Here is a 27,274-nt window from a genome sequence, read left to right on the forward strand (position 1 = left end):
TCCTCAGGATACATAGAAGAGAAAATATTAGCAAAGGTCAACATTATTGATAGAGACTGGAGCAATTCTATTTGGGAATAAGGAAATGACAGAAAAGCTAAACAAATATTTTGTGTCTGTCTTCACAGAAGATACTGAACCTCAAAAGCAGTAAGTTTAGAATGAATGAGCAACCGAAATAAGTTTAACATTAGCAAAAATGTATTGGAGTGATAAATGGAGAAAATAATGATAAATTCCCTAAGATTCTAAAAGAGAGCTATCAAAATAGTGACACATTGCTTGCCATTTTCCAACTTTCTACATCCTAGAAAGTGTCCCACAGATTGGAAAGTAGCAAATATAATCCACTATTTCATAAATTGGTAACTACAGGCCAGGTTGCTACTGATGTCAGACTGAGCTGTTGCCAGATCTATTTCCTAACACAATAGATTCTACAGATGCTCGAAATCCAGTGTGAAACACACAAAATTGCTGAACGAACTCAGCAGGTCAGGCAGCATCTATGGAGAGGAATAAATAGTTAATATTTTGGGCCAAGACCCTTCATCAGGACTGGAAAGGGGTACAGAAGCCAGAATAAGATGGCGAGGGAAGGGAAAGGAGGATAAACTAGAAGGTGTTAAGTGAAGCCAGGTGAGGGGGGGATGCAGGTGGTTTGGGGAGGGGATGAAGTGAAAAGCTGGGAGGTGAGAGATAGGAAAAGGGGAGAAAAGGAAGGAAGGGCACCAGAGGGAGACCAGAAGGGAGAATGGAAAAAGAGAGAAGCAGGAGAGGGAGGAAATTATTAGTTGGACATATCAATGTTTATGCTGTAAGTTGAAGGCTACCCAGACAGAATACGAGGTGTTGCTCCTCCAACCTACTTTCTTTCGCTAAGCAGTCTCTTAAGATTAAGGATTATTTGCTAGATTTGTAGATTCCTATAAGGCCAATGCTACTGATATTTCCACACATAAGCAGGGGGTCCATATGAAACAAGGAGCATGTAGTTTGTGAGATGGTAGGAATAGATGCTATTAGAAAGGCAAGAGTAAAGCTGCAATGTTCCATTTATACAAGGCTGTGGTGAGATGGCTTCAGAAATATTGTCAGAAATTTAACAGAACGGACATGCACTGTAACACACAACCCAACATTTGCATGGTATGAGTTGTCCCCTGGAGACTTCTACAAGAATGACCATACACTGACTGCACCGGATAGAGCCAAGGCCATGTGACCAGACAACATCCATACTGTTGCACTAAAGGCAAGTGTTCCAGAACTAGCTATGCTCAAGTCAAACTGTTACAGTATGATATAAAATCCAACTATTATGGATGCCCAACTATGTACTATTTCAAAAATAAAGACAAATTAAATTCATAAATTTGCAAGGGGAGTCCACTTAGTGACACTCTAGCAAGTTCTGCTACTCAGCTGAAAACCTCTGGCATGTCTACAAGCATCAGCAGATTTTAGTACATTTAAAAAAAAATCTTATCCACTTTGTATTTTTGGTTGACTTGGATTATTCTGACACTTACAACCCCAACCTCTGGAGTATTTGCATGCTTGGCTACTGGGTTACCTCCCAACATCTCGTTGCACCCCTTCTCCACGTTCATCTCACCAGAACTGATATACGTGATATTACTGAATGGCACTGTGGCACAGTGGGTGAACCTGCTGCCCCACTGCACCAGAGACCCAGATTCAATCCTGACATCCGGGGTGCCCATGTGTGGAGTTTGAACGTTTTCCCGTGACTGTGTGGGTTTTTCCTGAGTGCTTGGTTTCCTCTCACATCCAACGACGTGTGGGTCAGCGAGTTAACCATTTCTGTATTCCTCTAGAAAGGGAGTTCCTAACCTTTTTTATGCCATGGACTAATAACCCTGCTCTCGTGTGTCGAGGAGGAGAATCTGGTGTGCTACTATAGTGTAGCAGTTAGATAATGCTATTACAGCTCACCCACCATCCACCAATAAATCAGTGAATCGCACTGTGTGGGTGCAGGTGCCAGTCACCGCCTAGTGGCTCGCTTGAGAGACCACAGGGGACGGACTTACATATTAACAGATCTCCACTACCTAAAATCAATTACATTCCACTGGAGAACTGAAGAACAAAAAACTGCCCAACAATCTCCTTTCCTAACCTACGTTACATTGAACATAACAGAACAGTACAGCCCCATCAGCCCATGACATGCCGACCTTTTAACCTACTCTAAAATTAATCTAACCCTTGGGGTGGTGAGATACATTACAGACTTCCAAAAGACGGTTAGTTAAGCATGTGAATGTGAGGAAAATGGAAGGGTATGGATATGGTGTAGGCAGGAGATCAAGTAGATTGCCCATTTGATTGCTAATTTAATTGGATCAGCACAATATTGTGAACTGAAGGGCCTGTTCCTGTGCTGTGCTGTTCTATCAATGCTGGAGGAACTCAGCAGGTCAGGCAATGTCTGTGGGGGGAACAATCAATGTTTTGGACCAAGACTCTTCATCAAGACAAATTTGCCACTGTCAGTTGGTTGTTTCTTAGGCACTTGAAAAATACTCCACAAATGACAAGTTTTAAAATTCCTTAAGCAATGTTAACAACTTGAACTTGTAAAGCATTTCTCACAGAGCAATAAAATACATCCTAATACTTGATATTTTTTAATCACAAAAATGTAATGTTGAACCACATAAAGAAATATATGGACAGATTGCCAAAACCTTGGTCACAGACCACCTTAAGGAAGGAATGCAAGCTGGGGAGGTGAAGATAAATATAGAAGGAATCCCAGAACTTGGGCTTTGGCAGCTGAAGGCATGACCACCAGGAATGGAGCAATTAAATCCATGGATGATTGAGGCCAGAAATAGAGGGGCATGAGAGTCTCAAAGGGTTATGAAGCCAGAGGAGACTGCAGAGAGAAAAAGGGTCAAATTAAATTACAATCAAGATCTCAAACATTTATAAGGTAAGAATTTAATTGGCCCAAAGTTTGTTGAAGGCTTTCAGAAGATTTTTGTGCATGTAGTTAATTTGATAGTAACCACATAACATATTTCAATTGACTAGAGAAACACAATGTATCATGGAGTGTATCTGATTCCAAAGCACCAATCCCCAATCCTGTGATTTCTCAACTCTACATGTTGCAGCATCACGTGCCCTTGAAGTAGATAACCAATTATAAATCCTTGATCCCCTTGAGGGTGTCAACTGAGCTTGCAGCTGTAGTTCTTTCTAAAGTTACCAGGCATTATTAAAATGTAACATGAACCATTGCCTTAAGCTCTGTTTTCCACTCCAAGGCTGTATTGTTTAGTGAAGCATCATAGTTTTTATATATTTATCATTTCAACTGGACATCCCCATAACCTTATTGAATGGTTTCAACACTTCCTACATCACAGAGTTGCGCAGCATAAAATCACGCCCTTTGTCCCACTGCATCTTTGCCAACCATCATGTCTGTCTTTTCTAATCCTACTTGCCTGGGCTAATTCCATATCTCTCTATGCCCTGCTTATTCAAGTAATCTGTCCCGATTCCTTTGTCCTTTCTATTCCTGTCTTCACCACCTTCTCTGAGAGCTAGTTTCAAATATCAACTATTCTTTGTGTGAAAATTTTACCCCTTAAATCCCCTTTAAACTTCCTCGATCTCATCTTAAACCTAACCCTCATTAGTGGGAAGCAGGCTCTGTTAATGCATTTCCATACCCTTGAACAAGCTCAGGATAACAACCTCATAAATGGAAGTATTTTGACGAGTCATCACTTGTAGGAAACATGGAATCCAATTTGACCATCACAACCTCCCAAAAACAGCAGTACAGTAATCAGACATGGGAGCAGAATTAGGCCATTTGACATAATGAGTCTGTTTCGCCATTCAATCATGGCTCATTTATTAATCCCCTGAACCTCATTCTCCTGCCTTCTTCCTGTAACCTTTGATGCCCTTACTAATCAAGAACCTATCAACCTCTACTTTAAATATACCCAATGACTTAGCCTCCACGTCTGTCTGTGCCAATGAATTCCGCAGATTCACTGGCTAAAGAAATTCCTCTTCATCTCTGTTCTAAAGGGGCATCCTTCTATTTTGAAGCTGAGCCTTCTGGTCTTAGACTCTCCCGGTATTGGAAATATCCTCTGCATGTCCACTCAATCTAGACCTTTCTATATTAGGTATATTTCAATGAGATGTTCCCCCCCACCCCACCACCACTCCCTTTCATTCTTCTAAACTCCAGAGAATACAAGCTGATACAATAATTCTTAAATAAATATTGGTTAATATAAATTAATTTTACATACTTCTGCAATATCATTCTACAGCCTCCTTTGCTCTAGTTTTATTCCACAACTTCCTGTTGGCACCAACCATACCCTTACCTCCAACCCTTGAACAATTACTAGAAACATATAAATGTGGGCTGATTAAACAAATATGCCAATTCAGTGTTCACAAACATCATAAAATATGCAGTCATTTTATTAAATGTATTGAAATGAAGCAGACAATAGAAAATGTCCACAAACAGCAGAGAGATAGAAGTTCAGGTAATTGTGGAAGAGATATTGATTAGAATATGGTTCCTCTTCAAACAGTACCAGTGATCTTTAGTGCTTTCACAAAGTAGGATGGTTGTAGCTCAACTTACATTCAAAAATGCTTTCATTTTGAATTAAATATTATTCTAGAAAATCTCAGTTGGTCAAGCAGCATCTATGGGTAGAAAGGAACTGTCAATGACTCGGGGTGAAACCCTGCATCAAGACCCTCCTGTACCTAATAAAGTGGCCACCGAGTGAGCGAATGTGGGGTCTTCTGCTGCTGTAGGCCATCCACTTCATGGTTCGATCTGTTGAGCATGCAGAGATGTTCTCCTGTACACCAATGCTGTAACTTGTGGTTATCTGAATTACTGTTGTCTTCTTGTCAGCTTGAACCTGTCAGCAGTTTCTGAGATACTCAAACCACCTCATCTGGCTTCAACAATCATTCCTCGGTCAAAGTCACAGATCACATTTCTTCCCCATTTTGATGCTTGGTTTGAACAACAAATGAACCTCTTGACCATGCCTGCATGATTTTTTTGCATGCCACATAACTGGCTGCCTAGATATTGGCATTAACAAAGTGCACAGCTGTAAGGTATATCACTCACTTAACAGCTCCCCAAAACTGTGTGCTCACATACACATGCATGGGCTCGCTTACGCATTGTCCTGACTTTGGTGCATGCTGCTGGTCAGCAAACCTGACACCTGGATTACATTTTACCAAACAAGTTAACTCTTTGCAGAGAGAAAAAAAATGTGAAATTTGTTCCTCCGATCTGGCAAAAGCAGAAATTTTCCCATTACTTTTCAGCTACAGGATGTTTACAATCAAAAGAATGAACAGAAGCGAAAATAATTTATTGAGAGACTATGGATATCAACCCATAACAAGCACAATATCAACATTTGCATCCTACAAAGCTTCAGACAAATTGTTTGAACTACTATAAACACAAGAAATTATGCAGATAAGGAAAATCTTGAGCAACACACACAAAATGTAAAGCTTAGTAAACTGCAATCAAACAGAGACTTTGACCCTCTACTTGCTTAGGAGTCTGCAGAGATTTGAATGACATCAAAATCATTGACAAACTTCCACAGATGTGTAATGGAAGGTGTACTGACTGGCTGTATTACAGCCTAGTATGGGAACACCAATGCCTTTGAACATAAAATCCTTCAAAAGGTAGTGGATAAGGCCCAGTACATCATGGGTAAAACCCTTCCAACCACTGAGCACACTTACAAGAAATGCTGTAGGAAAGCAGCATCCATCACCAGAAATCCTTGTAACCCAGGCCATGCTCTCTTTTTGCTGCTGCCATCAGGTCAGGGGTGGGCAAACTTTTTGACTTGTGGGCCACAAAGGGTTCTAAAATTTGACAGGACCAGGAGCAGATGGACGGAGTGTTTTGGTAATACACCTCATAAGAGAAAATAAAATATCATGGGATATGTAGAAAACATGTGCTTTAATTTCAATTGAAAATAAACAAATGCATTACAACAAAATATCTGTCTTTGAAGTCCCATGGCATTTAGCTATTTATTGAAATGACTTTTAAAACACTGAAAATTAAATGAATAAAATACAGCTTTTTTTAATAGTAACAGTTATTCTGTTATCCTTCAAGATATTATCATCATCACTCTCCTCCGGACTGTCTTTATTTCAAAAACGGTAGGAGATGCAGGTCTACTTGTCCTGCTCCTTCTTATTCAATTGTCCCCTGTGCCAAAACTCAACAACGACCAGCACAAAGACGGAACAGTGGCCAGTATGCGGAGCGCGTTATTTGATCTGGAGTGCATTTTTTATTTTGAGAATGTACGTGCACCTGCGCACTACTCATGTCCATCACTTAACAGAAATGACATGTAACATGTAAGGCTTATTGAAAAAAATATTTTCAAATGCATTTTTTACATAACACAACGAAGAAACTTATTTTTAATTTCAGTGGGAACAGTGTTGTTGGTCTCCCTTTTTAGCCAGCGCATCAAAGTCTGGATTTAGTTTTGTTGTGGCGATTCTCAGGATGGATCTGAGGTGTTGGTCAGTTAACTTGGATCTGTGGCTGGCTTTGTTGGTGTTCATGACGCTGAACGCCTGTTCACACAAATAGGTCGAGCCAAACAAAGAGTAAAGCGCAAATGTGGAGTAATACGCTGCACCTCAACAAAGGTCAATGTGTAGCGGTGTGCTACATGCAGCGCTAAAATTACGACACGGAGTCGGTAACTGCAGTCGAAGAAAAAAAAACTTTATTCGAAATCCCCAGCCTCACTTTTAAGCCTCCCTCAACCTGCCCGCCCCCCCCCCCCCATGGCGCAGAGGCTCCAAAGCTCTGTGCTCGCAAATCCCCGCAGGCTACCTCCCTTAGCCGGAACGCTGGCTAATTGTGAGCTGGTTCGGATGTGCCAGGAAATGGGTCACCACAAATGTATATAGAGTGCGTCATCTATTGGGAAAACGCCAGAATTGCGGGGAAAAAACGTTAACAAGGTTTATTAATACAATTTCATCAAGTTCTATGGGCTGGATTAAAAAGCTTAACGGGCCGCATATGGCCCGCGGGCCGTAGTTTGCCCATGCCTGCATCAGGAAGAAGGTACAAGTGCTTCAGGACTCATACCACCAGGTTCCAGCACAGTTACTACCCCTCAACTATCAGGCTCTTGAACAAAAAGAATAACTACACTCATCTATTGAGATGTTTCCACAACCAATGATCTCACCTTAAGGACTTTTTACCTTGTTATTTCATGCTCTTGTTATTTATTTATATTTGCATTTGCACAGTTTATATACTCCAGGTTACTGAGAGCCAAGACATGAGATTGCTGGGACCTTGACCAATATCTTCAAGTCCTCTCTAGCCAGAGACAAGGTCCTGTAGGACAGGCAAGCAGCTAACGTGGTAACATTATTCAAGAAGGAAAGCAGGGAAATTCCTCAAAACTATAGACTGGTGAATCTCATGTCAGTGATAGGGAAGTTACTGGAGAGAATTACTGGAGGGATAATACTGGAGGGATGGGATTTATGTGCATTTGGAGAACTATGGCCTAATTAGGGAGAGTCAGCATGGCTTTGCGTGGTGCAAATCCTATCTTACTAAATTGATTTAGATTTTTGACAAGATGACGAGGGGGCTTAATGAAGGTAGAGCTGTGGATGATGTTTACATAGTTCCAGAGGATTAAGATGTATGGTGAATTGGCCATTTGGATTCAGAACTGGCTTGCCACAGAAGAGGGTAGTGGACAAAGGGACTTATTCTAGCTGGACGTCTGTGATTAGTGGTGTTCCGCAGGGATCTGTACTGGGACCTCGACTGCTGTAATGTATATAAATAACCTGGATGAAAATGTAGATGGGTGGGTTAGAAAGTTTGCAGATGATACAGAGATCAGGTAGTGTTGTGGATAGGGTAGAAGACAGGCAAAGAATACAGTGGGATACAGATCAGTTGCAGATATGAGTGGAGAACTGGCAGATGAATAAAATCTACTCAAGGTGCAGACAGATAGTATTTTGTATTGACAGCTGAGCCAGCTAAGGAAATATGCTGTCACTGTAATGTCCATTTCAATATACTTTTAAACACAAAGGAGACTAGAGTATTGTAGTCAAACTAGTCATGAAAACTTCAAACAGGAGACAGTGAAGATTTCAATGTTTATAGATAAAAGCAAATAAGTTTTATTCTTGAATGCTCCTTGGATTCAAGGGGCAGGTAATGATGGCACTGAACGCTCCTGCATTATTAAAAGCTACACAACCCTTTATTTAGCTTCCAACTCAATCACATTCCACCTGAATAAAATAAAATTGTGTGAAAAGAATCACTTTCAAGGACTCTACAAGAGGTCGCCAATATTATTATTTTTTAGTATTTGCACAATTTGTGAAGATTTTTGAAGATCGGTTGCTTGTTAGTCTTTGTGCGTATTCTACTAAGAATGCCTGCAAGAAAATGAATCTCAGGGTTGTATATGGTGACTTTCTGCGACTTTAGAAAAATGACAAGGATCTCACGGAAACCTATCAAATATTGAAAGGCCTAGATAGAGTGCATTGGACAGAATGTTTCCTATAGTGGGGTTTAGGATCCAAAGGGCACAGCCTCAGAATAGAAGGAAGCCACTTTAGAAGAAAGATGTAGAGGAATTTCTTTAGCCAGAGAGTGGTGAATCTGTGGAACTCATTGCCATATACAGCTTTGAAGGCTATGTCGTGGGGTATATTTAAAGTGGACATTGATAGGTTCTTGATTACTCAGGACATCAAAGGTTATGGGGGAGGGGAAGGCAGAATCATGGGGTTGAGAGGGATAATAAATCAGCCATAATGAAATGGCGGAGCAGACTCGATGGGCCAAATGGCCTAATTCTGCTCCTATGTCTTATGATCTTACTATGTGCATCTGGTCAGCACAGACTTTATCGGGCTTTTCCAGTGTCTTGTAAAAGTATTCATCCCCCATAACTTTGTTCCTATAAATGAGTATTACAACCCCAGGGATTTTGATCAATTTAATGGAGAACTTGGGTAAGGTAAGACACAGTATTGCACTTGAGGGAAGTTAGCATAGTAATTACAAAGAGGATGAATACTTTTTCAGCTTCACAATTTTGATTTTTAATTTTTAGTAAATTGTTGACAGGTTTTTGAAATTTACTTTTTGTTTGACATGATGCACAAAGTTTTGTAGATTAGCTCAAAAAGTCTACTTCAATACATTTTAAATTTATAAAATTATTCAGTAAAATGTGAAAATAATTGTGCAGGCTGAATACTTTTTCCAAAGCACTGCATTTACTAGTTGCTTTGGTACAAGTTCAAGAACATGGAATGAACAAACCAATGTTTATCCCTCAGCACATCTTATTTATTTATTATTAACACAGCACAGTAACAGACCCTTTCAGCCCAACAATTCCATACCACTAATTACACAAGAGACCAATTAACCTAACAAACATAGGTCAGTGGCATTGTAATAGCATCAAGCTAACCGCTATGCTACCATGCCTGTGTGATTGTGTGATATTGTTCTGCACAAATTAGTTTCAACTTTTTCTACATTAGAATAGCGAGCGCATGGCAAAAACCCCTCACTGGCTGTAAAGTGGTTTGGCACAGTCTACTGCCACCATTTTAATACATTATTGGGGACAGAGAGCAGTGCTGTTTTAATAACACAGAGTAGTCACTTTCAAGTCCTCACATCAATTGCTACTTCAAAATGGTTTAATGCACTGCAGCTTGGATCTACTGCACAGATTTATTTTGAAAAGCCGCAGCAGCAATAATTACAGTAATGATTTCCATGTGATTTTTTTTCAACAAGATAACTGCTTTTCAGACACTTGCATAATTCATTAAAAATGTGCTCATAGCATGGATTCTTAAGACCCAAGATTTATATTTGAATATTTATGAGCTTATATTAAAAATGGCTCCTAAAGTGCAAACTTTTCTGTGAGACACTCTCTGATTCTGATCATAAGACATAGTAGCAGAACCAGGCTATTCAGCCCATCGAGATGACTCTGCCATTCTATTATGGCTGATTTATTATCCCTCTCAACCCCATTCTCTTGCCTTCTCGTCATAACCTTTGACGCCCTTACTTATCAAAAACCTATCAGCCACCCCTTTAAATATACACAGTGACTTGGCCGCTACAGCCACATGTGACAATGAGTTCCACATATTCACCACCATCTGGCTAATGATATTCTTCCTCAACTCTGTTCCAAAGGGATGTCCTTTAGACTGACAAGCTCCCAGGTACCTCTTAATACTGACAAATTCTCACAAGCCTCCTTGCTGAGCTTCTGATAAGAGAAATACCTCCCACAAGCAATTATTGCTATGAGTGCTTACTGTTAAATCATTTTCTGCAAAGTAATGCATAATTAGACAATAGAAAAAGTTATAAAACCCAATACAGCGACAACCATTTAACCACCCTCACACTAATGCCCAACCTTTGAGTATCCTGAAGGTTCAAGAGGGCCAACAGATTGAGGAGCAGTTATTACCCCTCAACAATCAGGCTCCTGAACTAGAGGAATAACTTCACTCACCTAACTCTGAACAGATTCCTCAACCTATAGACTCGCTTTAAGGACTCTACAACTTGTGTCCTCGATATCTATTGCTTATTTATTCTTCTTCTTTTCTTTTTGTATTTGCACGGTTTATTGTCTTTTGCAGATTGGTTTGTCTATCTCTGCTATGTGTGTTTTTTTTTAACCAATTCTATTGTGTTTCTATGTATTATGAATGCCTGCAAGAAATGCATCTTGGGGTACTATATGACATATGTACTTGGATAAAAAAATTACTTTGAACTTTGAGAATAGCTTTATTTGTCACATGTACATCGAAGCATACAGTGAAATGTGCCAGTGCGTCAAATGAAATCAGCGAGGATTGCGCTGGGCAGACCGCAGGTCCTGCCGTGCCCGCAGCTTATTAACCCTAACCGTATGTATTTGAAACATGGGACGAAACCCACATGGTCATGGAAATAAATGTACAAACTCCTTACAAGCAGCAGTGGAAATTGAACCTCATCAGTGATCACTGGCACTTCAAAAGCGCTATTTGCTATGTTGCTGCACCGCTTGGCCGTAATACAGACAATACATCAACAATGACATTTCTTTTTCTTACGTTTGGGGCCAATGCACATTACTGAAGCAGATTAGAGCACCCAGGACAGGCCCTCTTCTCATCACTACCATCAAGGAGGTGGTAGAGGAGCAGTTTTAGGAACAGCTTCTTTCCTCTCCACCATCAGATTTCTGAACAGACAATGAATCTACAGCTACTACCTCACTATTTTTTTTTCTTTTTTTGCACTACCTAATTATATATTTCTTATTGTAACATAGTTATTACTATGTATCGCAACATACTTCTTCTTCTTCATGTGCCTTGCGCGTTACACGCTTGGGCAATCATGGCTTTCCACATCCAACGATCCCTCGCAGCATCAATGATATCTCACACACTTAGATCTGTTAGCTCTTTCAGTGTCCATTTATTTTCTTCTTTGCCTTCCTCTTCTGCATTTCCCAGGCATACGGCCTTGTAATGTAAGGGATTCCATTTCTCCCTTTCTGATGACCTGGCCCAGAAAATTAAGTTTCCTCTCATTCAATGTTCTCATTAAAGATCTTTTTGTATGGGCACGTTGGAGTAGTCTCATTGTTACCCTATCTCTACATGATATTTTCAGCATTCTTCTAAGAAACCACATTTCTGTTGCTTCTAAGTTTCTTTGGAGTTCTGGTGTTATAGTCCATGTTTCAGAAGCATACAGCAAGATTGACTAGATGTAACATTTTAGAAGCCCAAGCCTTGTTGTCATAGAAATGTGTCTGTTGGTAAAAATGGATCTCATTTTTTGGAAGTTGGTTTTGGCAATGGCAAATCTTCTTATTTCTACTTTACTTCTAGCATCTTGTGATATAAAGCTACCAAGGTAATTAAAGCCAGTCTTTTGTTCAATCTCTTGGTTTCCGACGTACAATTGGAGTATCCTGCTGTTTTGATATTACCATATATTAGTGTGTGTTTTTTTTGACAGTTGATGGTTAGACCAAAATCTGCACTTGTTTGTACTACTTTGTCTAGGAGGATTTGTAGGTCTTCAGTGTCACTTGCTATTAGGGTGGTATTGTCTGCTTATCTTATATTATCGATGCTAACACCTCCAATTTTTATTCCATCTAGGTTTTCTATTTCTCTGAAAATCATTTCACTATAGATATCAAATAATTCCGGTGAGGCAACGCATCCCTGTCTAACTCCTCTTTGAATTTTAGTCCAACTGCTTATATCATCATCAATTTATGCCGCCACTGTTTGATCCCAATATAAATTTTGAAGCAGTTGTTGGTCCCTTCCATCAATGTTTAGTTTAGCGAGAATTTGAAATTTGCACTTTGTCGAATACTTTAGTGAAATCAATAAAACATAAGACATCATTTTGATATTTAATTGCCAGTTCTGAAAGCATTTGTAGTATGAAAATTGTGTTCCTAGTTCCTCTATCCTCAATAAACCCATATTGCAGTTTAGAAGTTTCTGGCCTTAACTTGCTTTTAATTCCACTCAGAACACTTCTCAACAAGATCTTTATTATGTGACTCCCAAGACTGATTGTTCGATAATTTTTGCAGTCAATAGTTTCAGGAATTTTTGGCAGCATTATAAATACTGATTTCATACTACTGTTACAAAACAACAAATTTAACAACATATGCCAATGATATTAAACCCAATTCTAAAATTCTTCTCTGCAGTGGACTAGGAAAATTAATTATAAGACACTTAACTTGCGAATGTTAAACCATCTCCTCAAAGAGAAAATAGATTAAAGATACAGCAATCTTTTCCATTTTTTGTTAAAAACATTTACATCTTTATTTTGCAATATAACAAATGTTGTTGAAAAGGCAAATCTCCACCCAGGAATTCCACATAAGGACCCCAATCTCAGCTGAAAGAGAATTCTAAAGCTCAATTTCCAACCTGTGATAGCTCTTGAAATAAGTGAGTCTACAGAAAAAGAAGGCAAAGCCCGATTCCCATTCCGCTCAAAGAATTCGACCTGGAAATGAATCCAATCCCATTCATGTCAAATTTCCACAAATCTGATTTGTCTGGAAAAACAGTCTTTTACATTTCAAATGCTGTGGAAACAATCTGACAACCTATTAGTTACATTCTGCAATGCAGGATACCCAAGCATTATAACAGTTCTTCCTAAGGCTATTCTTCAGTAGCTTTTGTATCAGATGTGGCTCAGTACTTGTGTCAGATAATTGTGAGATTCAATCTTGTTATTTAGAGGCACAGCATGGTAAAAGACCCTTCTGACATGAGTCCACGTTGCCCAATTATACACATGCAACCAACTACTATACTAAACAGCACATTTTTGGAATGCTGGAGGAAACCGAAGCACATGAAGGAGACCTTTGTGATCATAGACAACTTTATCACGTCTTCACTTTAATATTCCTCACTAAAGGAATTTAGTCAGCTTAATCTTGCTGACAAAGATTCCCCAATTGCCAGCCAAAACTTGCCTTTATGTAGCATTAAATATATTCTGTTATCATTATGCATCTAAAGTTGTTTAAAAAAGGCTCTAAAAGTAATCAGGGAAATTATAGGCCGGTATGTTTGACATCAGTAGTAGGTAAATTATTGGAAGGAGTACTAAGAGATAGGATCTACAAGTATTTGGATAGACAGGGACTTATTAGGAAGAGTCAACATGGCTTTGTGCATGGTAGGTCATGTTTAACAAATCTATTAGTTCTTTGAGGTTACCAGGAATGTGGATGAAGGGAAGGCAGTGGACGTTGTCTGCATGGACTTCAGTAAGGCCTTTGACAAGGTCCCGCATGGAAGGTTAGTTAGAAAGATCCAGTCGCTAGGTATACATGGCGAGGTAGTAAATTGGATTAGACATTGGCTCAATGGGAGAAGCCAGAGAGAGTGGAGGTGGAGGATTGCTTCTCTGAGTGGAGGCCTGTGACTAGTGGTGTGCCACAGGGATCAGTGCTGGGTCCATTGTTATTTGTCATCTATATCAATGATCTGGATGATAATGTGGTAAGTTGGATCAGCAAATTTGCTGATGATACAAAGATTGGAGGTGTAGTGGACAGTGAGGAAGGTTTTCAAAGTTTGCAGAAGGATTTGGACCAGCTGGGAAAATGGGCTGAAAAATGGCAGATGGAGTTTAATACAGACAAGTGTGAGGTATTGCACTTTGGAAGGACAAACCAAGGTAGAACATACAAGGTAAATGGTAGGACACTGAGAAGTGCAGTAGAACAGAGGGATCTGGGAATACAGATACAAAATTCCCTAAAAGTGGTGTCACAGGTAGATAGGGTCATAAAGAGAGCTTTTGGTACATTGGCCTTTATAAATGAAAGTATTGAGTTTAAGAGTTGGGATATTATAATGAGGTTGTACAAGGCATTGGTGAGGCTGAATTTGGAGTATTGTGTGCAGTTTTGGTCACCAAATTACTGGAAAGATATTAATAAGGTTGAAGGAGTGCAGAGAAGGTTTACAAGGATGTTGCCGGGACTTGAGAAACTGAGTTATAGAGAAAGGTTGAATAGGTTAGGACTTTATTCCCTGGAGCATAGAAGAATGAGGAGAGATTTGATAGAGGTATATAAAATTATGATGGGTATAGATAGAGTGAATGCAAGCAGGCTTTTTCCACTGAGGCCAGGGGAGGAAAAAAAACAGAGGACATGGGTTAAGGGTGTATTGGAGTATAAAGTTGCATTGTTTGCTGTGTAACCAAAACTATGTAGTCAGCTTTGTATTTGCTATGTATCCAATTTAGTAGGAGAATGAAATCTCTGTACTGTCTCTGTACTACTGACAAATCAATGCCTTGAGAATGTAGCTAACTTATACTTACTATGTATCCAACTTATCAGCCAGAATGAAATCTCTGTACTATTGAACACATCAGTAACTTAAGAATGTAGCCAAAAAGAAGATAATGGTGTGTTAATGAGAGGCTAACTAAGAGCTAACTGTGGCCAGGGACCAGGTAACAAAAGTAGATTAGAACATGATTAAGTTAATGAGTAGAAACAATAGTGGGAAGTCTGGAGCTGATGTACTGGTGATATGCAACTGTAGACCGATTTAATATGCTAATACAACTAAACCAAGAGATTGCTATTTAAAAAAAAATGCTATGCACAAGGATCGATGGGCAATCAGCGCGTCTAGCTGACTGTCTCAGCTTTGATTTGCAAATTAAAGTTTAACACTTCTGGTCGTTTGCGGGGCACAAGGAACTACGACAGGTGAAGGGGTAAAAGTTTAAAGGGAACATTGGGTGGAATGAGCTGCCAGATGAAGTGGTAAATGCGGGCTTACTTTTAACATTTAAGAAAATCTTGGACAGGTACATGGATGAGAGTTGTATGGAGGGATATGCTTTAGGTGCAGGTCAGTGGGACTAGGCAGAAAAATGGTTCAGCACAGCTAAGAAGGGCCAAAAGGCCTGTTTCTGTGCTGTAACGTTCTATGGTTATAAAGTATATTTTGTTCGTATTAATTTTTTGACGTGATACGGCATAGTAGCAGGCCCAATGAACCCAAGCTGTGCAATCAGACCCTTGTGGCCAGTTAATCTACTAACCCATATATCTTTCCAGTGTAGAATGCCAGAGTACTGTGAGGAAACCTATGGTGAGAATGTACAGAAGTGGAATTGAACCTGAGTCGCTGATACCATAATAGTATTACACTAACTGTTATTCTAACTCTGCCACGAACAGTCCCAAGCCTGGCTGCAAAACGAGGATTGGGCAAGGGACTAAAAACTCTATCCCGTAAAGGCCCAACAGAAACTCCAAAGGCCACATCTCTTGGAGAAGAAAGACCTTAAGATGGGCTACACCCGGGGACAACTCGAAAGTCTGGCTTAGCTCAGAGGTCTCTGGCAAGCTGCTGTTAGCAGCCTCTACCCCGGCAAGGGTGCTGGGCTGTAAGATAGGTGATGGTAAGCAAGTGACTGCTGTGCTATATAATACCATTCACGGTGGTTATGTGCCAGTGTAGAGCCTTGCTAATACAATATCTAGTCTGAGGCTCCCATGTGGCACTGGGGTAACGCAACACTGTTAGAGGATGCCATCTTTCAAAGGAGGCATGAAATTGTTACCCTGTCTGACCTGTGAGCTGAACAAAAAAATCTGTGACACAATATTTAATAGCAGTAGTTAAGTGCTTGTGCTCATTATATACCCTTCAATCATTTTCATAAATTAAGATGTCCTAGTTCTAGAATCTCTCACAAGAGGAAATAATCTCTTTAGATCTCTTCTGACAAGATTGGTAAACATATATTTAAACTTTATTCAGAGTTCCTGAGCCTCCCAACAGAGTAGCATTTCCCCAGTGCTACCTGGGAGCATCAGACTAGCCATAAAGCACTTTACAACCCAGTCTCTCATACTCATAAAAACCCAAGACCTCTTTTGGATTTACATATGAATGAAGAAAGAATGCAAATTTACACAGCATCTTTAGCAACCACAAATACTCTTTAAAAGTAGTCACTGCTTTTCTGAGAAATTACAGAATTAAGAGATGGGTATTAAATACTTGCTTCAGTAACAGATACTCAAAATTGAAGACAAAAAAAGTCAATTCAATCAAGTGAATATTTAGTTTTTCAGGTAGACCTTCAGCACTTGATGTTCTTAATATCTAGCAGTGTCTTGCAATTGTACAAAATACATAAAGGTTGGACGTATGTTTATCAGAGAAAATGACAAATTGTAATAGAAAGAAAGGGAGATGCCAGATTTCTTTTGAATGTGAAAGAAAGATAAATTAGCTTTATTTGTCGCATGTACAGTACACGAGTGTGATGAACTGAGGTGTAGAATTGTTATGAGCACACCTTAGCTCAGAGGCATTTGGTAGAACTGCTAAACATTTGGAGTTGCTGATGGCACTGGAATTCCTCTCTCTGTCAAAAAAAAAACAAGCCACTGGAGGAACTCAACAGATCGGGCAGCTTCTGTGGAGGTGAAGAGATGGTTGATGTTTCAGGTCGAAACCCCGCATCAGGACTGAGAATGTAAAGAGAAGATAGTCAATATAAAAACGTGAGGGGGATGGTGGATGGTGGGGGGGGGGGGGGGAATGTAAAGAGGGATAGCCAGAAGCAGAATCAGGTTTATTATCACTGGCATGCATTGTGAAGTTTGTTAACTTAGCAGCAGCAGTTCAATGCAACACACAATAACATTGAAAAAAAAGAGAAATCAATTACAGGTAGTATATATACAAATATTAAATAGATTAAAAATAGTGCGAAGACAGATATTAAAAAAGTGAGGCAGTGTTCAATGTATTGTAGAGGGAGGAAGCTTTTGCTGAAACACAGAATGTGTGGCTTCAGGCCTTTGTACCTCCATCCTAACGGTAATAACGAGAAGAAGGCATGTCCTGGGTAATGGAGGGAGAGGGTCCTTAATAAAAGGTCACCTTTTGAGGCATCGCTCCTTGATGCCAGCATGAAGAGGTAAGGGGAATGGGTGAGGCAGGAGAAGGGTGACAGTGGTGGTGGGGGGGGGGGGGGGGAGGAAAGAGGGTTGGGGAATGTTAAGGGGAGATAGCCAGTATAAAGAGGTGAAGGGGACAGGGGAGAAAGAGATGAGTGGTGATGGTAGGGGTTAGTAAAACAGTGACAGAAATTGGGAGGTGAGCTAACTCTGATTAGCAAAGGGATTAGTGGGATTCAAATTCATTGCCATCTGATTGGGATGTTAAGAGATACAAGATACCTCAGCCAATGTCGAGAGAAACATAAATGCAGTACTGAATGTTTGGATTCGTATCCTCCACAAATCATAAGTAATTCCATCCTGCAGTCCTCTGCCACACCAGCAACGAACGCTGTCTTGGACTGATGTGTACTGGCACTTCAGCTGTCTCTCAGTGAGTCTACTCTCAACACTCCAGAAGCTTCAGCACAAAAATCCAGAGTTGGTGTCTGCATACCAGAGGTGACTGTTGTAGGTAGGTGTGACCTTGCCCACTGCTCTCTCAGGTGGGCATAGTGGTGAGTGTGAGTGATGATTATCACATTGCTCCAGGAATCTGCAGCTCACAAACTGGCTGCTTGCTACAGGGGTTCTATAGAACATAGGTCAGTATAACAGAGGAGCAGCACACAATGTTGTAACCAATAACACCCAAGTACTTCATTAGCTGTAAAGCACTTTGGAACATCCTATCATAGATACAAATTCCATAACTCCATAAGCCATAGGAGGAGAATTAGGCCATTTGCTCAGCGAGTCTGTTCTGCCATCCTTCATGGCTGATCTATGACCTCGTTCTCGTGCTTTCTCAGCTTAACCTTTGACACCCTGACTAATCAAGAACTTATCAACCCCTGCTTTAAATATATCCAACTTGGCCTCCACAGCTGTCTATGTTAATAAATTCCATAGATTCACTACCATCTGGCTCAAGAAATTCCTGTTCATCTGTGTTCTGAAGGCTGTGCCCTCTGGCATTTATGACACGAGGAAATATCCTCTCCACATCCACTATCTAGGTCTTTTAATATTCGAATGATGAAATCCCCCCCCCCCCCCCCATCTTCTAAAACTCCAGTGAGAACAGGCCCAGACATACCCTTTCATTCCAGGAAGTTCATGTCTTTTTAAAAAAGCAAGCAGACCAATTTGGCCTATGAATACTACTGGAGATTCACTATTTCAATGAGCTAAACCCCTACATCTTACAAAGCTGTCAACTCAGCCCAGTTGACAACAGACTCATATGGGCCAGACAAGTAATTGCACGTCTAATTTTCAAATCAAGATTTAAAATTAACAGCAGTGCAAATCTGAGATTGTGTTGTAGGAAATGAATTCATTCCTCAGCTGGTTGCCTCACCATCTGTTATGAAGGGGCCACTGTACAGGATCAGCAAAAGTAGCAGGTTTGTAAATTCAACCACTCACCTCCCCAGCATTGAGGACATCTTCAAAAGGCAAAGCCTCAAAAAGGAGGCATCTATCATTAAGGATCCCCATCACCCAGGACATGCCCTCTTCTGATTACTACCACCAAGGAGGTGGTACAGGAATCTTAAGACACATACTCAACATTTTAAGAACAGCTTCTATGAATGCCTCAAAATTTTTGCTCCCTTTTGCACAGCTTATTATATATATTATGGGAAAAAGGCAGGAGAATGGAGTTGAGGGGAACAATAAATCAACCATGATGGAAGGTGGACCAGACTCAATGGGCTGAATGGCCTAATTCTGCACCTATGTCTTATGATCTTTTTGTAATTTAGTTTTTTCATTGTTACCACAACAAATTTCATGACATATGTCCGTGATATTAAATTCTACTAATTCTGACTCTAAAGATGAACTAAAAATTGAGGAACAGCCCGTTTCAGTGTTTCACATGAACAGGTCATTTTATGGCACAATTCTTCAGCAGCACTCTTCCCTCAACAGCCTCTTCAACACAAAGCACATTTACTGGCAAAGATAACCTAATAAGCTTGAAGATCCATATCTATCATTGAACAGCTGGGCACAAGAGACAGCAGATGCTGGAAATCCAAAGCAACACAGACAAAATGCTGGAGGAACTCAGCAGGTCAGGCAACACCAATGGAAATGAATGAACAGTCAACGTTTCAGGCTGAGACCCTCATCAGGACACAATTGCTGGCCAAGTTAACACACAGTGATACTCAACATCACATGAATAACTTTTGAGGTATATTCACTGCTGTGATGTTAATAAACACAGACAGAAAGCACTTTTTAATTTGCTTATTTTGCAATCCTGAATGAGGAATGGATAGGTCTGGAGTAACCTTCCTGTTATTCTTCACAAAAGTGTTAAGGGCTCTTTCACACCTTAGCTAAAGAAAGCAGTTCCAATGGACTCACTCACTCACACACACACACACACACACACACACACACACACACACAGAGTTAAGGGGAAGTAGGTGGGTGGGGAGGAAGAATGAATCGAGGAGTATGGTGGAGATAGCTTCTACTCCCTCATCTCATCCCACCTTACTCTGGCTTCTTCACCTTCCTTTTCAACCCAGATGAAGGGTCTCAGCCAGAAATGTTGACTGCTTATTCCTCTCCATAGATGCTGCCTGACCTCCAGCATTTTGAGTGTGAATCAGAATCAGATCTAATATTACTGGCATGTTGTGAAATTTGATGTCTTTGCAGTAGTAGTACAATGCAATACATAATAATAGATAAAATGTGAATTACAGTAAATTATATATATTAAATAGTTAAACTAAATAAGTATGGCAAAAAAAAAGTAGTATTCATAGGTTCAATGTCCATTCAGAATTCAGATGGCAGAGGGGAAGAAGCCGTTCCTGAATCATTGAGTGTACCTCCTCCCTGATAGTAGTAATGAGAACAAGGCATAACTTGGGTGACTGGGGTCCTTAATGATCTGTGTTGTTCTGGATTTCCAGCACCTGCAGATCTTTAGTTTCCAATGGTGCCACATTCCAATGTTTATACTGCTCCGGCAAATCATACACACAAGAAATGCTGTAGACACTGGAAACCCAGAGCAACACCCGCAAAATGCTGGAGGAGCTCAGCAGGTCAGGCAGGATCCATGGAGAGGAATAAAGAGTCGACGTTTCAGGACGGGATAAAAAAGGAAGATGCTGTTGAGTTCCTCCAGCATTTTGTGCCTGCTGCTTCGGCAATTTACATTTTTTGTAACTCTAATTAAGGACCGAAATTAATATATAATTTAATTCTGTGTCTTTAAAGCCCAGTTCCTCGATACACTGCGCAACCCCACTATGACAGGCATCTCGCTGAACCAGGGGGTAGAACAATGAACCGATTTTAGGAAACACGCTGCCAAACAACACAATCTTTGTTTCATTCCATCACTGAACAATTTACTAGATGTGCGGCAGTCACAGACACAGAGGAAGCAATTCAGCCATCTCCTTAGCAACACAGATAATTAAGAGTTGGTGCCGTTGAGGAGAGCGGCCCGGACGCAGCGGGACAAAGCGGCCGTTGCCAAGGAGCCCAGGCCCCGGGCCTGACGGCGCGACTCCGGAACCCGCGGTAAAGCCGAGCAAAGACCCGAGACCCCACCCCGCAACCATCCACCCACAGGGAAACACGGAGAGAGGCGGTTTCTTACCGCTGCTGGCCGCGTTCCTGCGAGGCTGCCTCCGCCTGCTGTACCCGGCTGTGAGAGAGTACCGGCGCTTTATGGACAGGAGCCGAGCGGCCAAGCGAGACGCCCGGGCGCCCGCCGGGTAGTGCGCGCGCTCCGCCGATGGGGGGCGGCAGCGAGGCAGCTCCAGTGGGGAGCGCCGGTTGGCGCCGCCAGGGGGAGCTGGCGGGTCTTTGTGAGGCGGTCCTCCGATCCGCGGGGGCGCTAGGGAGGGGTCCCAGATCCAGTGTGGGAGCGGCTGAGGGGTGGGGCTGGAGGTAGTGGGGAGGGGAAAGAGGAGGCGTGGAGGGGAAGAAGGAATGATGATGGAGAGGCAGGGTGATGGGGAAGAGGAGGGAGAGAGGAGGTGATGGGGAACAGGGAGGGAGAGAGGAGTGATGGTGATGGGAGGGTGGGAAGGGAGGGTTGATAGGGGAGGGAGGGGTGACGGAGAAGACGGTGGGGGGAGGTAGTGATGGGGTAAACGGAGGAGGAAGTGATGGGGTAAAAGGGAGAGGAAGGGAGTGATGGGTAAACAGAGAGAGATGTGATGGGGTAAGGAAGGGGAGGGGTGATGGGGAAAGGGGAGGGAGAGGCAATGGGGAAATGGGAGTGAGGGGTGACGGGGAGGGGGAGGAGTGACAGGGAGGGAGGGAGGGGTGACAAGGAAGTGGAGGGGGGAGTGATTGGGTAATGGAGGTGGGAGGGAGTGATGATGGGGAAGGGGAGAGGGGTGATATGGGGAAGGGGAGGAGTGATGGGAAATGGGGAGGGAGAGTGTGAGGGGGAAGGAGAGGGGGTTGGGACAGTAGGGGTGATGGGTAAAGGGGGAGGAAGGGGTTGATGGGGGAAGGTAGAAGGGACAGATGTAGATGACATTTTCTTTATCTTGCCAGTGAAGTTGGACAATATTTTGTAGGTGAACTTCCTAAATTTATGATCATTATAGAGTAGATAGTTACCTAAGGTTGTTTTAGTTGGGGGTGGTAATGGGGACAAGCTCCCACTACCTATTAAATGCTCCCAATGGGGTGCACCTCAAATAGTCTTTGACAACCAAGTCCAGCTCCCGGCCTTTACGTGTGGCTTAGCTACTAAGCCCAGCGGAACTGTGTCTACTGACAGGAGAAGGGGCAAAGGTGGGTTACTGGTGCCTTCAAACCAGTGGCTTTGAGCAGATAAGGCTAAGCAACTATGGCTGGCAGCTCAGGAGAAGAAATCACTGCCTTGAGTAAACCCTGAGGAAAAATCCGGAGCAGGCAGTCCTACATTGAATTCAACGCTGACTGGCAACTCCTGCAACACCGCTGGTGTCAAGCTGTATCGGTCTCTGCCGTTCCTTTGGGTTCATCAGGTGCGTGGAGAGGGGGAGTTTGTTACATGGGCAATAGCTTAATTTCCATATTGCACAGCCCTGGCCTGCGTATACCTAGGATGCCCCATGCAGAATCAGAATCAGATTTATCACCACCAGCATGTGACATGAAATTTATTAACTTCGCAGCAGCAGTTCAATACAATACATAATATAGAGGAAGAAAACACAAAATAAAATAATAATAATAATAGATAAATCAATTACAGATTATGTATATAGAATAGATTAAAAATTGTGTAAAAAATCAGAAATACTATATATTAAAAAAGTGAGGTAGGGTCCAAGGGCTCAATGTCCATTTAGGAATCAGATGGCAGAGGGGAAGAAGCTGTTCCTGAATCGCTGAGTGTGTGCCTTCAGGCTTCTGTACCTCCTACCTGATGGCAGAGTGGAAGAAGCTGTTCCTGAATCGCTGACTGTGTGTCTTCAGGCTTCTGTACCTCCTACCTGATGGTAACAGAGAGAAGAGGGCATGTCCTGGGCACTGGAGGTCCTTAATCATGGACACTGCCTTTCTGAGACACCGCTCCTTGAAGTTGTCCTGGGTACTTTGTAGGCTAGTACCCAAGATGGAGCTGACTAAATTTATTATCCTCTGCAGCTTCTTTCTGTCCTGTGCATTAGCACCCCACCACCCCACCATACCAGATAGTGATGCAGCCTGTCAGAATGCTCTCCACGGCACATCTATAGAAGTTTTTGAGTGTATTTGTTGACATATCAAATCTCTTTAAACTCCTAATTAAGCATAGCCGCTGTCTTGCTTTCTTTATAACTACATCGATATGTTGGGACCAGGTTAGATCCTCACTGATCTTAACACCCAGGAACTTGAATCTGCTCACTCTCTCCACTTCTGATCCCAGTGTGAGGATTGGTATGTGTTCCTTTGTCTTAATCTTCCTGAAGTCCACAATCAGCTCTTTCATCTTACTGGTGTTGAGTGCCAGGTTGTTGCTACACTAGTTGGCATATCTCACTCCTGTACGCCTTCTCATCACCACCTGAGATTCTACTAACAATGGTTGTATCGTCAGCAAATTTATAGATGGTATTTGAGCTATGCCTAGCCACACAGTCATGGGTACAGAGAGAGTAGAGCAGTGGGCTAAGCACACACCCCTGAGATGCACCCATGTTGATCATCAGCAAGAAGAAGATGTTATCACCAATCCGCACAGACTGTGGTCTTCCAGTTAGGAAGTCGAGGATCCAATTGAAGAGGGAGGTACAGAGGCCCAGGTTCTGCAACTTCTCAATCAGGATTGTGGAAATGATGGTATTAAATGCTGAGCTATAGTCGATGAACAGCATCCTGACGTAGGTGTTTGTGTTGTCCAGGTGGTCTAACGCTGTGTGAAGAGCCATTGAGATTGCATCTGTCTTTGACCTACTGTGGCTCTAGGCAAATTGCAATGGGTCCAGGTCCTTGCTGAGGCAGGACTTCATTCTAGTCATGACTAACCTCTCAAAAGCATTTCATCACTGTAGATGTGAGTGCTACCGGGCAATAGTCATTGTGGCAGCTCACATTATTCTTCTTAGGAACAGGTATAACATAGAAACCCTACAGCACAACCCTTTGGCCCACAAAACTATGCCAAACATGTTCTTACCTAAGAAATTACCTTGGGTTACCCATAGCCCTCTATTTTTCTGAGCTCCATGTACCTGTCCAGGTATCTCTTAAAAGACCCTATCATATCCGCCTCCACCACCGTTGCTGACAGCCCATTCCATGCACTCACCACTCTGCGTAAAAAAACTTTAAATTGTTGCCAGATCCATGATTGACACTGACCAACAGAGGCCTACTATAGAGTAAATGTTAAGGTGATTCCACTAGGAAGGGGCAAAGTTAAAACATTTTGGAGGTCTTGTCATTAAAATCTGAGATTTGTGACTTTGTAAAGAGCATCATGTACAAATCACGTTCTCAGTATTATTTATTTACTTATTTAATTTTTATTATTATTTGTTGTTTTATATTTGCATAATTTGTTTTATTTCGGGCACTGGCTGCTTGCCAATCTTTGTGTGTAGTTTTTTACTGATTCTATTGTATTTCTTTGTTCTACTGTGAATGTCTGCAAGAAATTGAAGGCCTCCATGTGCATTGAAACGTACAGTGAAATGAGTCATTGGTGTCACGACCAACACAGTTCGAGGATGTGCTGGGGGCAGCCTGCAAGTATTGCCATGCTTCCTGTGTCAATTAGCACGCGCCAAACTTACTAACCCGTACATCTTTGGTCTGTGGAGGAAACCCAAAAGGTCGCGGGGAGAGCGTACAAACTCCTTATAGACAGCGGTGGGAAATAAGTCCCAATCAAAGGTACTGTAAAAGCTAGCAGTAGGCTCCCACCAGAGACATGAGTTTAACTGAATTTAAATTCAACCAAATAAATTTGGAATAATTTGTTATCATGAACCTACCAGCCTGCTACAAAACTATTTAGTTCACTGATGTCTTTCAGGTAAGTAAAGCTGCATTTGTCAGGTCTGGCCTAAATTTGGATCCACACTCTTCTTTCCCTCTCTAATGGCCTAGCAACCTATTGAGATCAAGAGCTAATTAAAGGAAGGACAAATAATGCTAACCCTGTTAGACCCTGAGAGTGAATAAATACAATTATCTTTGATTCCTGGGAAGCCTTATCTAAACACTTTGCGGGGAGTAGATAAAAGACAGCATAAAGGCAGTGGGATTGAAAGACCTTTGTTCATAGTGTCAGCCTGAAATTCTGCTCTGCCACTTATACTTCATTTTGTTTTCAAAAACAGCAACTGGGGAAGGCACCATGAGCAGGAAAACTGCATGATCAAGAGGTCAGGCATGAAAGTCCAGAGAGAAGCAAATTATGACAGCTCTTGCTGTGACACTTCTTCTCAGTCTCCAAGCTGGAACTCTACACTAAAATCTCCCTCATTTTATTAGCTGAATTCCCACAGTGAATTAATGAGGCCACTTTATGCAAATATACCAGATTGGCCGAGCAAATTATCTTTCAAAAGGATTTCTAGACAAAACTAACACATGCACCAACTAGAGACAGTAACTGTTTGCGGGACATCAAGCTGAAGGAATGTTCTGCTGATCTGAACGTGTCCCTATGTTTACCTGCTATTCTAAGTCAGTCCCTAGCAGATGCAGTTTATGACCTTTTTAAAGTACAAAGTTGAAAGAAAGTTTATTATTAAAGTATGTATATGTTTAGGGTGGCAGTGTAGAGATACGTCTCTACCAAAGGAGTGCAAGGCACTCCTTCCCTCTGCTAGCCAGCAGGTCACCCTTGGGCAAGGTGTAGCACCTGCTCAGCCCCCTGATCAGGGTCACATGAAGCCATGGGAGCAGGTGGTGGACGGTCGTATGAGCAGCCGGTGCATATCACAAGTCCTGGTTATGCGACCACTGACACCAGGCAGACAGTCTCTGAATTGAATTAATAATGGCTGGGGTCACCCATCTTGTAAAGACACTGTCCAGAAGGCGGCAATGGCAAACCACTTCTGTAGAAAAATTTGCCAAGTATAGTCATGGTCATGGAAGACCATAACTGCCCACGTCATATGACATGGAACTTAATGATCGAATGTGTTACCATACACTACTTTGGAATTTATTCTTTGCAGGCATTTACAGGAAAAATAAAGAAAAACATTCAACTAATTATTTTCATTGGTAAACTTGCAATTCAGCCCGGAATTCGGAGATGTCATTTTTATTAATTGGTAATTCATGGGGTGCAGATAGATTTTACTGCCCTTTGTGGTGAGCTACCTTCTTGAATTGCTCCTGTCCTTCTGGGAAAGGCCTTCCCAGAGTGCTGTTAGTTCAAAGTAAATTTATTATCAAGCAGTGGGGGTCCTTGATGATGGTGCTGCTTTCCTGCAACAGCACTCCTTGTAGATGTGCTCAATGGTAGGTAGGAAGTTCGAGGACTGTGTCCCAGTGACATTGAAGAAATGGTGATATATTTCCATGGCAGGTTGGTGCTGGACCTGGAGGGGTAGGTATGGGCAGCACTATTGAATGGATTTGTTGCTTTCAATCCCCTCTTTGTTGTACATTGCAGCAATGGTGCAGGGTGGAAGCAACCATCATTGAAGATCCTCACCATTCAGGATGTAAGAAGGCAGAGCTTAGGAGGATTAATGGCGCCTCCTTTGCTTGCATCTTCGGAAACAGCTCTATTTCCATCTTTAATATCTCTATTTTCCCCTTTCAGGGTTCTTTTGAAGACCCTGACCTGGAGTTACACGCTGATTACGGTTCTCTGCAGGAATGGGACCCGCTCTCGGGGTTCCATAACTGGCCGTTGTTCGGCATGCCAAAGGCTCAGCCTGAGAGTCTGACTCGAATTCAGAAGCCTAGGATCACGGGGCTCTGGAGGCGGGTGGATCGAGGGTCGGTGTCATGATAGGAGACCCGTGTGTCGTCGGGGTATCTGCTGTGTGTCTGGAGACCCGAGATTGTAAACTAGAGAGTTGTTTGTTACATGTCCCCTCTCGCTGTGAAACGGAGACACCCCTTTCCCC

General features: G+C 41.8%; 1 protein-coding gene across 3 annotated transcripts in view; it reads right to left on the reverse strand.

Moving 5' to 3' along the window:
- Positions 1 to 21,497, reverse strand: part of ctnnbip1 (catenin, beta interacting protein 1) — an 89,749-nt gene extending 68,252 nt beyond the window's left edge. The window contains exon 1 of one of the 3 annotated variants that reach the window (XM_059952274.1): positions 21,343 to 21,497. The gene's annotated coding sequence lies outside the window, so the exon portion shown is untranslated. The remainder of the gene's footprint in view (positions 1 to 21,342) is intronic. The other 2 variants (XM_059952272.1, XM_059952275.1) reach the window with 2 other exon arrangements.
- Between the last annotated feature and the right edge of the window lie 5,777 nt (positions 21,498 to 27,274).

This window comes from Hypanus sabinus, chromosome 27, assembly GCF_030144855.1.
Source record: "Hypanus sabinus isolate sHypSab1 chromosome 27, sHypSab1.hap1, whole genome shotgun sequence".
In the NCBI taxonomy this organism is placed as follows: Eukaryota; Metazoa; Chordata; class Chondrichthyes; order Myliobatiformes; family Dasyatidae; genus Hypanus; species Hypanus sabinus.